We start from the raw sequence: 5,859 nt of genomic DNA, 5'->3' as shown, positions 1-5,859 counted from the left end.
TGCCTGCGTGCGTGTGTGTGTGTGTGTGTGTGTGTGTGTGTGTGTGTGTGTGTGTGTGTGTGTGTGTGTAGAATGAGAGTGTAGAGTTGGCTGGCTGCTAACTGGCAAACCCATGCATGTTGTAGCCATGGGGGGCTCGTGTGTGAATGCACTGATTTTATGTTTGTTTTCTTACTCTTTGTTTGATGAAGCGATTTGAAGGAGCAGTGTTACTTAGTGACCATTTTGTTGGGATATTACAATAGGTTCGAACAACTGATGGTTTAGGCTTTATTAGTTTAGTCAAGTGTGTTGCCGATTTTAGAAGTGCAGTTGTGGTACTGTATATCCTTCTTGTCTGTAGTGTGAAATGATGTGTGATATAATCCCAAATAAACATTTTCTTCCTTTTACAAACTGTTTCCTCCTGGCAATTTACCGGGATATCTACCCAGTGTGGTACGTGCGACTGCACACTGTGTGGAAAAAGGATATCTGTCAAGATTTTGATTCAATCTTTTTCTGTCGATAAGTTATTCACTGAAATGTTGCATACCTCGTGAGATTCGTGATATACTTATGCTTTCTGTGACACAGACAAAATATAACAAAAATACCGAGCTAGCCTTTAAGGCAGGCTGAACACCCATCCTGTGTGGTGAAAAAAAAGGAGGTGAGGAAATGTTTTTTCTCTAAAACTTAGAGGTCACATTCAACATGATTCTGACTGACCGTTGAAAGTCATGCATCCAGGTGAGATGCATGCATCACATAGAGTGGATAACCGACTGTATATTTAGCCATGCAGGCTGGGCGAGTTATTTGTTTGTCAAGGCTTTAAAACTTAAAAGGTGTCTTCCAAGGCAAAGGCTCATCTGAAAACAAATTTAAAAACACATTTCGGCTTTGAGTCAGGGCAACATAAGATGAATCTTGCTTTCCCGCACGCTCAAATTCCTCTGGATTGAAATGTCACTCAAGCAGCATTAGTTAGCATTAACGCTAACCGTTGTTGAAGCTGTGCAGCTGGATGAGACCACATCAAAGGATGCTATATCCACTAGATGTATATACAGTAGTCTCTCTCTCTCTCTCTCTCTCTCTCTCTCTCTCTCTCTCTCTCTCTCTCTCTATATATATAGAAAGTAGTCTCTCTCGATAGATAGATTACAGCAATACAAAGACTGCGTGCCTACATGCTCGGAAACTCCCGAAAATCCTGTGTGCCTTCATGTCTAACAGCTAACGTTTCATGTTCAGACATCTTTACCGCACACAAAGATGGCGTCGCGTCACCCGACAGTGACATCTAAATTGGCGTTTACCTCGACAGTTTCCCAGGCTGCAAATCCACATTGAAAAAATAAATAAATAAAAAATAAGAGGACATGAGGGTCCTTAAATTTTCAAGTGTGACACTTTGCCTGCTTCGCCCTTGTTGTTGTTGGTCACCATGGCGCCCAAAGCCACGTTATACGTTGTCCAAATGCTAATTACGAGTTTGTGCAGTGGGTCAGAAACGCCCGTCATGACTCACAGGTCGAAATATTAGGGAGCGCACCCACACAGGTTGCAGAGATTTTTTTTTTCAAGTTTTAAGATGCATATAACTGCCCCGATCATGCATGATGAACCAGAGGGGGCGGCAAGAATACTCTTTCAAGAAGCAATTACAGTTTATGAATATCTCTGACAGTGCAAACACAGGAGCTGTTTTCTGTTTTTGCTTTTGCAGGGTAGCCAATTGTATCATAAATAAACATGCATGAAGCACATGTTCATTGACGGGGATGTATGGACCAATGCACATATGTGGAATGCATACCAATATCGTGAAATGTTTTATGAATGGAACGATGTGGGCATTGGCGTACCATGGGCAAGTCCACAGCCGTTGACGTACGCACAAAGCGTAAACTAGAGAACACTGAAAACCAGAGTGGCTTTTAACCACAATGTCTCATACAGTGCCTGTGTTGGTGGGAGCATTAAAACATATGCACTCACGCGGACGGGACTGGATGAAATTACGAGTTACACACATTGAAAAACAGGCCGCATTTGCAACCAGTTTGGTCGCAGTCTCAAGCCCCGCAACTGAGAGCAGTGCTATATAAATACAAAGTCCTTAATTACAGTACATACACTACAAAACCACCCAGGATGGACAAAAGTATTGAAACGGGCATCGATGTCACATACAGGAAATGAAAAGTGAAGAGAATATGGAGTTCCTCCACTCTTTTAATAGTTTGTACACTTCTAGTTCATCCCAGATTGGATTGACAGACTCCTTCTTCAACATCAAACTTATCTAAGCTTGCTTTGTGTACTGTGGAAAGGAAATGAAATCATTCCCTGTTTCTGTCCCCAAAACATTTGAAAGGAATAGATGAAGTATTGCGACCAAGGAAAAAAATACAACAAAATAATATAAAAAAAAAAAAAAGAGAGAATGGGTGCTATCTTTCATCATTCTTTGTTCATCATATTTTTATCAAAAGAGTGAGAGCAGAACGCGCACAGAGAACGACAGAGTAATTTCTCAGCAATGTATACGCTCCACCTATATGTCACAGATGGCGGGATTTCTGCTTGGTTGATATAGGAAAGCCACCAAGGAGCCGTATTGATTCGGCCGAGCGCTGCTCTCTGTGGCTGAGCTCCACGGGATTGCCAAACGTCCGCATGCAGAGACGTGGAGGGGGGAAGTGCCATTATAGCTTTTCACCACCACCATTTAAAGCTTTTGCCAGGTGTTTCAGGAACATGTTTGTGTCGTGTTTTCACCCAACCAACTCAAAGAGCCACAATTAAATTAAAGACACTTTAAAAGTCAATCCTTGTGTTGAGAGGAGAGGCCTGTGTGTGTGCGTGTGCAACCATGATGACCAGGAGTGGCAGTAGGCATGGAAAAAAAGCGAGTGCCCACAATTGCCACAAAGACACTGGAAGCATCCTGAACTGTTTGCCAGCCAATCGCGGGACACTGGAAGCATCAATTGTATTTTCACTTGTCAAAGCAGCATGTTATCACCTCACCTGCAACAAATAGTGTAATGTATCCATAAATGCAGTGGGCACATCCTTATCGCAATTTTTAATAATACGTCCGCTTTGACTCTTCCGATCCAAGAACTGGGTTTGATTTTTGTGGTCAGGCCCACATTTGATTTTTAAAGTGCACAAATGGAGCAGGTCATGTATTAGTAAGTAAAATGGCTTTTTAATAAGAAAATAAGTGACCCATTTTTTATTTTATAATTCCTAATTAGGGCGACACGGTGGGCGACTGGTTAGCATTTTCGCCTCACAGTGCTGGAGTTTTGAGTTCAAATCCAGGCCCCGGTCTTGCCATGTGGACTTTGGATTTTCTCTCTGTGCCTGCGTGGGTTGTCTCCGGGTACTCCATTTTCCTTCCACATTCCAAAAGCATACACGGTAGGCTAATTGCTCACTCTGAAATGCATGAATGTGAGTATGAATGAATGCTTGTCTATTTGCGCCTTGCGACTAGCTGGCGACCAATCAAGGCTGTGCCCCATTTCTTTCCCAATGACAACTGGGAGAGGTTCCAGCACAATCACTCTTGACAGTGTAAATATTACTCCAGATAGGACTTGGTAGGGCGACTCGTCACCCAACCTATAGCTGCCAGGCCGCGGGCGGAGAAACAAAGCCGTGTTTTGCACAGGTAGCAACTGGTTCAGTCCATCCGCTGTTTAAATCAATGTTGAAGTCAAACAAAAGCACACACTCTACAACTATTTAAATACTATTTCTGTATTTGGATGTTCAATTTCATATATGATGGGCAGACAGGCACTCCGCAGACCCAAAGACTTGCACTGGATTGAGTACGTGGAGCATGTAACATATTTAGTCTTAAATCACCCACTTATTTAAGACTAAATATGTTACATGCTCCACGTACTCAATCCAATGCAAGTCTTTGGGTCTGCGGAGTGCCTGTCTGCCCATCATATATGAAATTGAACATCCAAATACAGAAATAGTATTTAAATAGTTGTAGAGTGTGTGCTTTTGTTTGACTTCAACATTGATTTAAACAGCGGATGGACTGAACCAGTTGCTACCTGTGCAAAACACGGCTTTGTTTCTCCGCCCGCGGCCTGGCAGCTATAGGTTGGGTGACGAGTCGCCCTACCAAGTCCTATCTGGAGTAATATTTACACTGTCAAGAGTGATTGTGCTGGAACCTCTCCCAGTTGTCATTGGGAAAGAAATGGGGCACAGCCTTGATTGGTCGCCAGCTAGTCGCAAGGCGCAAATAGACAAGCATTCATTCATACTCACATTCATGCATTTCAGAGTGAGCAATTAGCCTACCGTGTTATATATATATATATAGAAAGTAGTCTCTCTCGATAGATAGATTACAGCAATACAAAGACTGCGTGCCTACATGCTCGGAAACTCCCGAAAATCCTGTGTGCCTTCATGTCTAACAGCTAACGTTTCATGTTCAGACATCTTTACCGCACACAAAGATGGCGTCGCGTCACCCGACAGTGACATCTAAATTGGCGTTCTCTCTATATATATATATATATATATATATATAGAAAGTAGTCTCTCTCGATAGATAGATTACAGCAATACAAAGACTGCGTGCCTACATGCTCGGAAACTCCCGAAAATCCTGTGTGCCTTCATGTCTAACAGCTAACGTTTCATGTTCAGACATCTTTACCGCACACAAAGATGGCGTCGCGTCACCCGACAGTGACATCTAAATTGGCGTTTACCTCGACAGTTTCCCAGGCTGCAAATCCACATTGAAAAAATAAATAAATAAAAAATAAGAGGACATGAGGGTCCTTAAATTTTCAAGTGTGACACTTTGCCTGCTTCGCCCTTGTTGTTGTTGGTCACCATGGCGCCCAAAGCCACGTTATACGTTGTCCAAATGCTAATTACGAGTTTGTACAGTGGGTCAGAAACGCCCGTCATGACTCACAGGTCGAAATATTAGGGAGCGCACCCACACAGGTTGCAGAGATTTTTTTTTTCAAGTTTTAAGATGCATATAACTGCCCCGATCATGCATGATGAACCAGAGGGGGCGGCAAGAATACTCTTTCAAGAAGCAATTACAGTTTATGAATATCTCTGACAGTGCAAACACAGGAGCTGTTTTCTGTTTTTGCTTTTGCAGGGTAGCCAATTGTATCATAAATAAACATGCATGAAGCACATGTTCATTGACGGGGATGTATGGACCAATGCACATATGTGGAATGCATACCAATATCGTGAAATGTTTTATGAATGGAACGATGTGGGCATTGGCGTACCATGGGCAAGTCCACAGCCGTTGACGTACGCACAAAGCGTAAACTAGAGAACACTGAAAACCAGAGTGGCTTTTAACCACAATGTCTCATACGGTGCCTGTGTTGGTGGGAGCATTAAAACATATGCACTCACGCGGACGGGACTGGATGAAATTACGAGTTACACACATTGAAAAACAGGCCGCATTTGCAACCAGTTTGGTCGCAGTCTCAAGCCCCGCAACTGAGAGCAGTGCTATATAAATACAAAGTCCTTAATTACAGTACATACACTACAAAACCACCCAGGATGGACAAAAGTATTGAAACGGGCATCGATGTCACATACAGGAAATGAAAAGTGAAGAGAATATGGAGTTCCTCCACTCTTTTAATAGTTTGTACACTTCTAGTTCATCCCAGATTGGATTGACAGACTCCTTCTTCAACATCAAACTTATCTAAGCTTGCTTTGTGTACTGTGGAAAGGAAATGAAATCATTCCCTGTTTCTGTCCCCAAAACATTTGAAAGGAATAGATGAAGTATTGCGACCAAGGAAAAAAATACAACAAAATAATATA

Source organism: Hippocampus comes, unplaced genomic scaffold (genome assembly GCF_001891065.2).
Source record: "Hippocampus comes isolate QL1 unplaced genomic scaffold, H_comes_QL1_v1.1 scaffold156, whole genome shotgun sequence".
Classification (NCBI taxonomy): domain Eukaryota; kingdom Metazoa; phylum Chordata; class Actinopteri; order Syngnathiformes; family Syngnathidae; genus Hippocampus; species Hippocampus comes.
Note: the sequence above shows the minus strand (reverse complement) of the source record.